The sequence below is a fragment of the Cygnus olor genome, chromosome 1, assembly GCF_009769625.2.
Source record: "Cygnus olor isolate bCygOlo1 chromosome 1, bCygOlo1.pri.v2, whole genome shotgun sequence".
Classification (NCBI taxonomy): Eukaryota; Metazoa; Chordata; class Aves; order Anseriformes; family Anatidae; genus Cygnus; species Cygnus olor.
In genome coordinates, this window is record NC_049169.1 from 100,158,187 (window position 1) to 100,170,201 (window position 12,015).

Here is a 12,015-nt window from a genome sequence, read left to right on the forward strand (position 1 = left end):
AAGTCCCCTGCAGACTGTGGTGAGGACCATGGTGAAGCAGGCTGTCCCCCTGCAGCCCATGGAGTACCACGGTGGAGCAGGGTTCCACGCTGCAGCCTGTGGAGGAGACCATGGTGGAGCAGGTGGACCTGCACCGACAGAGGCTGCGGCCTGTAGAAGACCCCTGCTGGAGCAGATTCTGGGCCAGACCTGTAGCCCGTGGAGAGGAGACCACGCAGGAGCAGGTGACCTGGCAGGAGCTGTTGCCCGTGGGGGATCCAGGTTGGAGCAGTTCGCTCCTGAGGGATGGACCCCGTGGTACGGACCCACATCTGGAGCAGTTCTTGAAGAGCTGCTGCCTGTGGGCAGCCCACGTCAGATCAGTTCGGCAAGGACTGCATCCTGTGGGAGGGACCCCACAGCACAGGGGACGAGAGTGGCCGAGAAGGAGCGGCGGCGAAGAAGCGCTATAGACTGACCATAACCCCCATTCCCCCGTTCCCCTGCGCCGCTCGGGGGGAGGAGGTGGAAGAGGGTGGTTGGGGGGAAGGTGCTTTTGGTTTCTTTCCTTTGTTTCTCACTTCTCTAGCTTGTTAGTAATAGGTAAGAAATCTTACTATCTCCCTACGCAGAGTCTGTTTTGCCCATCATGATAATTACTGTGTGATCTCCTCGTCCTTATCTCAACCCTTGAGCCCTTTTCATCATATTTTCTCCCCATTCCTCTTTGAGGAGGGGGAGTGAGAGAGCAGTTGTGGCGGAGCTCGGCCGCCCACCTGAGTAAAACCACCACACTGTCTCACAAACTTTATTTGACAATTAATATAACTACGGACTATAAAAATGTTTGGGCTAAATATTTATATCATTTAGCACAATACTAACAGAGCAATCCCCACATATTAATCCATTTTGTGTAAGGTGTATGACAGTTAAAGTTCTCTGATGAAGGATTATCTAAGTCAAAGTGCAGTAAATCGGGCTTCTCGTTCAAGAAATGCACAGTTCAACCCCCCAGTGCACTAGCCCTGACTGTTATCACATAAATACACAGTATATTTTTAAGTTAAAATGTATATACATCTCGGCTGCACTCTTTAACTCAGCACACAAGAGCTCAAGGACTTTAAGGCACATTTTGTTCTCAGTTTGACAAAATCTGACATCACTTGGTAACACATTCTGTCAACAAAAAGCTTTATTACACAGACTGTTGTATTAGCACTTTGTTTTTTCTTAAGTGCTATTAGGGTTGCAGTTAAAAATTACAGTAGCACTATTACCTTTATATATTTCATCATGAGAAATATAACGGAATGCTTTAACAGATGCATTGACTGAAAGGCTTTTGAACAATTTCTTCAGCCACTTTTCATAGTATCATCCATGTCACATTCATGTTTCTCCTAAACAATGAAAAATGAAGCACTGAGCTCCTCTTTATGACCATCAAATCCAATCTCATTAATACGGTTGAATAGTAGCAGTCCTTCACTCCCTCAGTTGAAGAGCAAAGAAACAAATTTCACAGTTGCTGAACACTACTATATAAAAAAAAAAAAAAGAATATAGAAGTAATACTGTTTAAGTTAACTTTTACGTTTTCCATGACACATTTGTGGCAGAGCAGAATCTTCTTGTACTCCTGTAAAAGTTGCTTATATTCTAACGTGGTAGCAATGTGCTTGTTTAAATAACAGATGCAGCTGAAAATTTGCATTGATCAAAAAACTTGAAACCATAGGTCTGTAGTCTGGAAACCTTTTCTGAAGCTAGCAGAAGGTGGCTTTGTGGAAGACACAGCTAGACAGAATGAGGTAGCCAGAACTAGAGATCATTTCTCACAATCACGTTTTCACTAAGAAAGAGTATTCTGTACAGAAACCAAAGACATGGCTTATGGAGAATGAGAAATAGGAAGTATTATTGAAGTATTTTGATTCTTAAATGTTCAGTGTGGGGTTAGTGTATTTTGGAAGTATGTTTCTCGTTTTCAAACTCAGTTTCTGGAGGCAAATGATAGCCTTTACCTTTTGACTAGATCTACTAATGGTTTTGCTAGTAAACACTGAAATCAGTTTTTTCCATGAGGTTCATCCTTTGAAAAAAAGGAATTTTTAGAACATGATAATTATGCCTTTCAGGCCTTCATAAAAAGATGTTCATGGTACATCCACATGAACCTAGTTTGCAGAGGATGTTTTACAATAAATGTGCTTTATCTGTATATATAAATTTTTTGGTAAAGCCTGTGGTTAACATGCATGTACCCAAATACAATCCCCCCAAAAAGGTGTGAAAAAAATTAACTATGTTTGAGTAGCTATAGTGAGTGTGACTCACTGAAGTGTGCCATTGCAGTAACATGCTTTGTGCATTATCACAACTTTGTGCTACCAAAATCGAGCACCATGAAGATTCTACCTATGTCCTTGCCTCTAATTTTCAGTCCCAGGACAAGTAACTGGTGTTGAATCATTCTACCATCCTCATTTATTTCCAGATTCAAGGCGTATGAAACAGCCATAATTCAGAAAAGTTTTGAACTCATGTCTAAACTACTAGTGAACTACTATATACATTTATATAGTAGTTTTGATTTCTACAGCACTATAACCCAATAAGATTCATTAAGGAGGTCTGAATGACAGTCTACTTTCCTTCACCCACTCAGCAGTATATTTAAGTGTTTGAAGAAAATATGCAGAGACTCAATAAAGATGAAAAATTCTATCATTAACTGTATGATCAGCGAAAAGTCTTCTAGGAAGTGACATTTTGAAACAAACATATGAAAACAGTAAGATGAAGAGAAAGGTCAACAGTTATTTGAGAGAGTTTACAGGAGAAAGTACAAGAGCTTCTTCTGCAGACAGATATTCACTGTGCAATTACCAATGATGGACAGCCTGAGCTGCAAGAAATGTCATATTGTATGTTCCAGCTGAAGATGTATTTTACCAAATGTATTGAAGTATATGACCTTACTGAAAGAAAAATCACACTCCTAAAAAGTCACATCACTTTTCTTGAGTTCTTAGGCATCATGACATAAGTGAAAATACATAATGAAGTTGTGAAAAGATTTGAAATGTGTCACCCACTGAGACTCCCCACTGCCTCCCACTCCCCACCAAACAGCACCCAAATGCCAACAAGCTCCTCATCCAACATAAGAAAGAGTCAGCAACAGTTCAATGAGTGTAGATATCATTATATCCAAGAAATCACAGAGATAAAGAAGAGAGACCTCAAAGGACCAAACTAAGAACATATTCATAGCTTAATAAAGATTGGAAACAATCCCAGCACAAACACATATCAGAATGTGTCAAAAATGGTTTCCCTACCCAACTATCCCCTTGCCCCAGGCAACACTAGCAAACTCTTACAACACACACCTTTTTGAGTAAATCTTCAAAAACCTTATCTAAAGCAAAGCTGCTGCTTCCTTTAGTCACCCCAACAGCTTATTCTAAAAATCTTGAGACAAAATAGAGAGGTCTACGTACCATGAAACTACATTGGTAGCATCTTTAAAACAAGCGATATTAAAAGGATCATCAAGTAGACTATTTTTGCCAGCAAGGAACATGAATAGACCCAATAATTACAATCTGAAACTAGACAAGTGCATGCCAGATACAGGTGCAAGTTTCTTAAACAATCACTGTAATTAACTATTGCAGCTGCTTATGCAAGAATGTTGTACACAGTCTCCACAAGCAGACAAAACGTCATTCAGAAAAGACCACAAATTGTAAGGCTTGATAATAGAATCACTAGGTGAACCTTTATGTGCTACAACCATGCATGAGGTGGTGACCTTTCTGAACTTAAGAGCAGCCACTAAAGCTTCACTTGCCAGGAGGACTTTTAATGTAAGTCTCTCCTACCTGCTGTGAGAGAACAACCTTTTGAATAACTGATCTGGAGGAAAAAAAAAAAAAGCTTTCAAGGTTGTTCATTCAAGATTTAAAAAGGAAAAAAAATAAAATAAAGACAAGTAAAGAAAACTGGCCACCAGCAACTACTCTCCCACACTAAAAAGCATAGCATAGGGTTACTAAAGCAAGACAGCAACCAGTTTGTTATTGTTTGGATTCTCAGCAGATGGGTAGACAAAAAAAAAATTTGAGTCAGTGACTCAAAAAACATTTCACACATTAAGTATTAAAGTTGCTTTTCCTTCCAACATACACCATTTTATAACATACGCACACATTACAAGCCCATCATGTTTTCCTAGTATATGGAGAATACACTTTCACGCCATGCAAGGACATAGGTTAATTTTCTGGGCGATGAGAGGCAGCAGATAATAACTAAAGGTGCACATTTCTTGAGTGGTTCCTTTTGAACAAAGGTGACAGTAGAACTTATTTCTAGCAGATAGTTACATTGGCATATGACACAAGTACCACCTGTCAAACACAAACAAGAGTTTCCTTATTCAAGCCCTTTTATCCCTCTCCCTCTAGTTTCAGAAATTTTTGTCTTGCCATTGCACTTCCCCTTGATCTTCGTGTTCCTATTTCCCTGTTACATATTGTTGATACCAATATATTGTTGATACCAAGTTATCCTCTGATAGCTCGCTTCCTTGGTGTTCTTCAAGGACAGCTGCCACTCCAAACACCAGTCTTCCTCACCTTCATCAGTCAGGTTCTTTGGACTGTGCTAAGGAGAGGAGAGAATTAACTGACACAGGTGCTCCCCTTTAATACTAAATAACCCCTCTTAAACTGCATATAGGCTTCCTGCAACACACTTCTTTCCACTTGTGAACAATAGACAACACAATAGAATAGTTCAATTAGAAGGAACCTACAAAGATCACTTATTTCAACTGCCTGAACACATCAAGGCTAACCAAAGGTAAGGCATATTATTAAGGGCATTAATCAAATGCCTCTTGAACACTGACAGTCACGGGGCATCAACCACCTTGCTCAGAAGCCTGTTTCAGGGTTTGACCACCCTCATGGTCAACAAATTTTTCCTGATACCCAGCCCGAACCTCCCCAGCACAGCTTTGTGCCATTCCCTTGTGTTCTACTGTTAGTTAACAGGGAGAAGAAACTGGCACCTCCTGCTGATGATGTGTCTGATTTCTTATTTCTTTTATTTTTTTTTTATCTTAGGCCAAAAACCTGGGCCTTCAGACACCTTCAGCACAGCTCTTGAATTCCTCTCTGTGATGGAAGCTCACAGATTCTGTTCCAATCTGTTCTCTCTTCTAAAGCAAAAACCTCAGCCTCCAACATTTCTTTGCAGATAGCTGGGTGTCACCTTTAGGTCCAATGAACTGTAACTTTTAATCTTCCTCCCACATCTTCTGTTCAACAGTGCAAATTTCTCCATTACCTAGATTGCCTGTGTCTGGGCATTTTTTTTATTTTTTCCAGAACTTGACAACACCTAAGTTTTTCTATCTTGTTTCCACATATTTTAAATGTGGTCTCTCTTAACCCATATGTTTAGGGAACCCTCACAACTTGTTCTGTTCATTCGACAATTCTGTCAGGAAGACATTTATCAGCTACTTACATCTTTACGCTGCCTTGCTGCATTTTCTTTCTGCAAAACTTGTTACTCATTATATATACTTTTGTTGGCACAATGGCAAGAAAACAGCCACTTTTTGAAGTCCAATGTTAAATTCACTAATTCTTATGGCTGATCATTAAAGGCCAATGCTTGTTGTAACTTCTGTATCTATCTGTACACAATTGTTTTCCTTTATCTTGTGATTGAGATAGGGCCCTTTGAAGCAGCTCTGGAATAATAATATTTAGAGAGAATTTCAAAAATACAGATTGAATGGGCACTCAGAGAACTTGCCAAAGGGGCTGGACAGCTGAAGCACATCCCTTATGCATGAAGAGCAAGCCCACTGCAAAACTAAAAGCAAAAAAATTCCTTAGTATTGATAGACATGCTAAATTCAAGTTAATGCTTTTCTTGGCACCTAAAAGCACTGTCATAGCCTGCACAGTCAGCTTAATTTTTACTTGGTGAAGAAAGGCAGAGGTTTTCTGCAAACACTCTCCAACAGTTGCATTCATAATAGTAGCTAGACATTTGTCAGTGCTAAAAAGGGTCACTAGAGACCATGTAAGCATTTTATGCTTACCATAATTACAAAACTAGGATATTTCATGTATCAGCTCATACAGATTTTTCAGATGAATCAAATCAACTACTTCAGGAAGATATATGATTCAACAGCAGTTAACAAAAAAATTAATTAGTGAATAAATATACATTACACAATGCTTTACACACATTTTCAATACTGTATAAACAAGCTTACTGTTTTGTGTGTAGTGTCTTAGTGTGACTTGTCAAAACACTTAGAAAATGCAGTCGATGTGTGAAGTTCAACAATGTAGAGTTTTCAATCACTACAGCTCTATCAAAATGCTTCCTTAGATCTTTTTCATTTATATGATGTAAAAATGCATACAATTAGATCTGCCTCAAGGCACTAACAATCAAAAATAGGCATTATATCAGAATCTGGGTTGATTAAAGAAAATTCGTTTAATGGCTGCAGCTGGTTACTTTTGTGCAGAATATTAAGCCTCTACAGAGCAAGGTCTCAAACCTGATCGTCAAATCACTTACAATACTGTTATGAAGAAAAAAGCTATTTTTAGGAATTGATTTTATTTCCAAAAAAAAGGATACTAAAAGCTTATGAAATTTCAGAATTCTTTATGTTTTATCAAGAAACCTGAATCAGAGGAATGTTACCACCTGCCAAATGTAAAAGGATTCTAAACACCTTCTTGGCATAATATTGACTGGAGCATTTTATCTTCATTTCCAATGTGTAACCCTGTGAAACATTCTTTTTTTTTCCCCTTAAAGTAATAAAGATGGAAGAACTTTGGAAGAAGCTTGAGTGAGAATAGTATATAGACTACAGGAATGATAAACAGAAAATGAAATAGGTATAGAACAAGAGCATTGGGTAGGATAAAAAGTTAGAAGTGAGCAAGATAGAAAGAACAAATATCTGGAAAAGTAGAGTTCATTTTGATGCAAGATTTTAACAGCACCAAAAATCTTGTAGGATACTTTTAAATTGCAGAAGCCTATTACACTTAATGATGTCAAACTACAATTTTCCACTCTAAACCTCTCTATCTAGCTGGAAACTGTTGCTGTTTAAGTTTAGATATGTATATAGTGATGTATCGGAGCATTTAGACTCTGTGCTAATCGCACTCAAGTCCTAAACAGTACTTGCAAACATCTTGCATGCGATATTCATTCCTGATTTACAAGACTTACCGTTTGATCACGGCAAAATGACACATAGCTGATCTTGAGATACTGAGAAAACAATTACACAGAACTGGGTTCTCATACAACAGCAGTGCATCATCTGCTAAGTACATTTACATACAGGACAAACAAAGCAGTCCCACTGCTGTCAATAGCACAAATCAGATACTGAAACATATGCTCAAGAAGAGAGAAAGAACCAGGGCACTTCCATTACACAGCATCAAATTCTTAAGTATTATTTTATGTCCAGCCTTCTACTAGTGTCAAAACCAAGTTTCTTATAAGAAAAAAAGGCATAAACCCAACTACACAAACCAGGAAGGAAAATAAAAATGGTGCATTCTATATCACAGAAGTTGCTGCAAATTCTGAAGCACTGCTGCATTTTCCATACAGTATGAAGTTGTTCTTTTTCAGAGGTAAACTTACTATGCTCTTTACTAAACATGTTTATTTTTCTTTATGGTATACAAAATTAAATATATATAGTCATTTTTTACAACAATTAAAACAAACCTGCTTCGATGGTAACATTTTTCCTAGCAAAACCACAATCCTATTTAAGCTGCCCAACATCCAATTAAACAGAATCCCAAAGATAGCCAGACTTAGATGGCTAATTTTAGATTACCTAAATGTATATATATTCATACACCTGAAAAATCAAGACACTACAAAATTACAGGTTCCCACTACACCTTAATTCTCACCCTTTTGAACACACGTAGAGCAACTAGCACTTCCTACACTACTTAATATTTTAACTTTCCCTGGAGTGAAAAGTTGTGGGGTTTTTGTCTTTTTTTTTTTTTAATGCAATTTTTACATAACTTTTTACCTACAGAAAATGAATCATGGGTCCCTTTTAGCATAGCACCAGCAACTGTTTCAGCATATACTGTGAGAGCTCGCACTACATCTTCAACACTACTGTACTGACTTGCTACTCCTTTGCTCTCTGTACTAGCTACATTGTCTGACAGTTATACCAAAATGGGGCAGGTTCATAATCCAGCTCTGTACAGGAATTTTGGAAGGAGATGGAATCAGAAACAAGAATAAAGCAACAACAAAATAACTCTAATCATGTATGTGCACTACAGACAGCATCCTTGCTCTCCCTTCTTTCCTGATCTTCTTCCTGATCCTAGAGTTTCAAATTCCACCCCTTTTGTACATTATACTCCCAGAGAAGGAAACAGTTCCTGGAGGCATGCACAAAATCTTCAGGAATCATTGAAAGGACCCACACAGTCTCCAGAAATTGAAAAAGTCCTAAGGCAGGAGTCTTATCCAGCTGAGAAATTCTCTGTCCTGAATAATCACGTTGTGAAGTCAAAAAGGAATTTCTTAGCACATCTATTGAATATAGTACGTTTGTGTTCAGGTAGTTTAGCTCAATTAACAGATATTAACACTGTGATATTAGCTTGACTAACATGCTACCAAGAGTTTCCTAACATTTCACTTTATACAGAAACAGCAACATATAAAAGAAAATTTAAGCAAAAGAAAAACAAGATTTCACCTGTTTACCTTTACAAGACATAGCTTGAAAACACTCTTCCAGCAGAGATCAAAGGCTTGCTGAAACCAGTATGTAAGAACATCACAGAGAAAGCTGCATTAATACCTTGCAGTAAGAAGTGCTAAATATAAACATATTAAATACTTAATATACCAGGACAGCCTCACTCTCCGTATGTGCTAGGACACTGACAACTCAAGAACAGACTGAAAGTTTTAATTTAAAATACTAAGTTGATAACAATAAGAAAAAAATAAAACACTGAGCAGTAATATGTTGCTGACTTTTGAAAGCATAAAGTAACTGAGTTTTGGACCCTAGAAAGGAAAAACATAGTGCCATTAAGACACTTGTTGCATATAATTAAGTACATATGTATATATTTAAGAGAAAACTAAGAAGCAGCAATCACTAAAAGGTATGATAATCATTTTAGCATCCCAGTAATTCACAACTGTAATGTTGGAGCTTTACATCCATTACAGACCCTATCATTTGAGCTATAGAAGATGACAACCTCCTGCTATCAGTTACTATGTAGGTCAACAGCAGAGGAAGAGAAACATACCTTAACAGGGTTTCACATGTATCAGCTTGCAGCAGGAGGCAAAAAAACAAGGCTCAGGCTACAGTTTCACATGATATTTAAGCTGATTAATGCCTAGCTATTGCCAAGTACAAGGTCCCACTCAGCACTGCACCAGCTCTGGCACTTGCCAGTGGCTAGTGAACTGACTGAGGGTCTTAACATAAAAGACTACCTAGGGGCTTGGTAGTGTTGCCCTGAACATTTGTTCACTCTGAGTTTTTCTGCATGGGTTTAGCTCCCTGAGTTAGCTATGGTAGGGTCAGATGACAGCCAAAGGATAACGTGAGGAAAGAAGCAGGAGCAATATTCTGTCTATGGGTGAGTCCACATTGCCTTCCCATAACGGGGTCTGCCACAGACAAAAGTGCACATTGTAGCTACAAGGTGACTTATACCAAAAAACATACTAATTGTAGAGCTCTGAGGTACATAGTGCCAACAGTAATAAGGGAGGGGTCTACTGGAAACTGGCAACTACTAGATATATGCACCATAGTAATATGTATTATTATATTAAAATAATGGTAGAAGAATAAATTAACTAACTGGACAACCAACACAACACCCAGACCAGAGATCATCAATGTAAGAACAAGCCCTGGCAGGTTAAGTCTTATGATGTTCTTCCAACAGCTCCACCAACCCAACTTCCAGTCAGGGAGAAGGGGGTCTTACCTTCATTGCATGCCCAAGGCAGAGAAGCTGCATGCATGAGCAGTAGTAAAATATCCCTGGATGAAGAGAATTTGCTCACCACCAGCATGGGTACCCTCTTCCAATGGCGCACAGGAGCACAACTTCTCTGGCGATGCTACACTGACTCACTGATTGCCAGAAAAGTAGACATTTTTTAGCACCAAGTCAACTAGCACATGAATGATGCCTGCACGTCCACTTATGTTGTGGATTTTAGCATTGCTTACATGTAACAGCAGCATTGATAATATGATCAACAATAATATTACATAAAACAATATTCCAGCTGTAACTCAATATTCCTTGTGTTGGTCAGTATCTCTGTGCAAATCATTCTTTAACTTTTAGAGCTTTGGTTGCCCTAAAAAAAAAAAAACACCTTCCTTACTCCTTATGATAGTATTCAGGAGACCAGAGAGCAAGCCACTTGGCTAAGCCACCTGAAAAATCATTGATCATTTAAGGGCACATCAGGCCTCCTAACAGGCTGACTGTTCAAACACTACTGCTTGAACTAGGATATAGGCAACATTAAATGGCTGACCACATAGGAGAACAGGACATGTGTTACAGTTCAAGTGTTACAGAACTGCATATTCAAGGATCTTAAAGTAGAGCCCAAGCGATCAGGAGCAGTTTTTCTGCACACAAACTCACATGATTGATAACCCCAGTCATTCCTTCCCCCACCATCACATCTAGTTTCTACTCCTCAAGTTTATCCCAATGATATTGCTTCCTCCATCCAATAAGTCACTCCCTACCATCCTAAGGCATTATTTATGCCTTACTGACCACCATTGTGCTTGAAATGTCTCCTTTCCCCAGTGCCACTCTGATAAGTCTCACTCACCTCACTCAGCCAATGCCCACCTCTTCTCGTGTCTCAGACAACACATTTTTTTATTTTTTTTTTTTACTCTGGGAAAAAGGAGAAGGCTAAAATTACTACTTCACAGCCATCCTATATTATTTTATTTTGTTCAGTGTGTAGTTCCTATCTGCAGATTCCAAAGAAATAAATTGTTCCTTCTCATCACCAAGGCCCTCTGCTAACCCTGACTTACCCTCTCCCCAGATTCTTGTTCCTAATCAGATACTCATTTCCCTTTTCCTTTTCCCACCCCCCTATACTGTAGAAATAGGAATTCTATTTGAGCTGTAGCAATGCCTTCTTCCTGCAGCCTGTGCTCAAAAGTGGTACCACAATAAATATGGTAACTCCCTCCTTTTATACCATGAGTCTTCTCAGACTCCAGAAGTAAACCTGAAGATCCTCACAAACCAAAGAAAAACAGTTGAAGAAAGTTAGCAATAGCCATGATATGACTACTATTTTAGCCTAAAAAGTACTCAATTTTTCAAATATAAAAGTTGAGAGCTAGCAAAAATACACAGAGAATGGCTATTGCAAAGGCAGAGTAGCAAATAGCATATAGCGTAGACTCTTAGATGGCAAAGTTTCAGGTAAGCAGATGGCACTAGACTTCTTTGCACGGAAATCCCCCAGCAGTTTCTACAGAGCACTACAGAACAGACTACTCTCACAGATGTTCTGTCAACACAAACTACGACATTTCTCTAACACTATTTACTCACCCAGCCTGAGTTGCTTTGCACATCCCTGAAGCAACAGTGCTGCAAATATACTACTGAAAGTTCACTTGCACTACTCAGTTTTATCCTCCCCAGGCTATAATTGTTGCTATATGGTAAGTTGATATTTGTTTATCGATGTTTAAAATCACAATAGCGGTCAACGTGCATGGCACCATAAGCCATGCACTCAAATGTACAGCATAGAACTTGAAGAGGAAGAAGAATCCCTGGGAGCTATTCATATAGGAGACTGACACTAGCTTTTCATTGCAGCGGGTCAACATCACTAGGGTTTTACTGCTTAGGCTGAACAAGTTCTAAAAAT